This window comes from Pantherophis guttatus, chromosome 2, assembly GCF_059756535.1.
Source record: "Pantherophis guttatus breed Tessera chromosome 2, ASM5975653v1, whole genome shotgun sequence".
Lineage (NCBI taxonomy): Eukaryota > Metazoa > Chordata > Lepidosauria > Squamata > Colubridae > Pantherophis > Pantherophis guttatus.
The window spans coordinates 169,730,360-169,731,328 of NC_142064.1; positions in this window are offsets into that span (position 1 = coordinate 169,730,360).

A 969-nucleotide genomic window follows, 5' to 3' on the forward strand; every position below is an offset into this window, starting at 1 on the left:
CCTCTTCTGAATTCTTTTCCTCTTCAAAAATCCCAGAAGCTGTTTAAATGAGACACGATTGAAAGAAGGAGGCCAATTGGAGCCACTATCTAATATAAATTCCATACTTCGTCTAACCTTTTTTTAAAAAACAATGTATTCTTTTATTTCTATCACTACAGGGCAATTATTTATCAACATTCCTAACTTCAGACCATAGAGACAAATAAATTATAGTTTCTATACATTTTGGGGGGAAAGCATGGTGTGCATAAAAGTGGAGTTCACAAAAGAAGAAAATTTCCTTTTATGTAACTATCCAAGGTGAGGATCTGAAGATAATTGCAGGCCACTGGCAGTGTAAAAAAAAAATTCAGGAAGACTTTGAACTCAAAAAATACATAATGATGTTGACTGTGCCATTTAGGATTTAAAGATAATTCAAAACTCATTTTAAATCTCATTATTGGGAAGCAAATTACTAATTTCAGAATGATTGGAAATGGGAAATTCACTCATTGAAGACATAAATCTGCATAAAGTATTTACATGTATGTGGAGGTGAGACTTAACTTGTGAATTTCAAAGAGTTGATGACCTATGCAGTCCCTTTTACAAATTACAGGATATGAAAAAGCAATTCATTAACATTTATTTATTTATTTGCTTATCAAATTTTATGCCTATCTCACAAGAAGTGATTCTAGGTTATGTATAGCAGGGGTCCCCAACCCCCAGTCCACGGACCAGCACAGGGCTGTGGCATGCCAGAAACCGAGCCACGCAAACAAGTGAAGCCCCATCCGCGGGGTGCAGGCAGCAATCAAAACCACACTCCCTCCAGTCCATGGAGAAACCTTTCTCCACAGAACTGGTCCTTGATGCCCAAAGGTTGGGGGCCGCTCGTGTATAGCAAAGAAGTTATAAAAATAACATGCCAAAACCAATCATATTCACACACACAAACACAGATTCACACATACACAATTC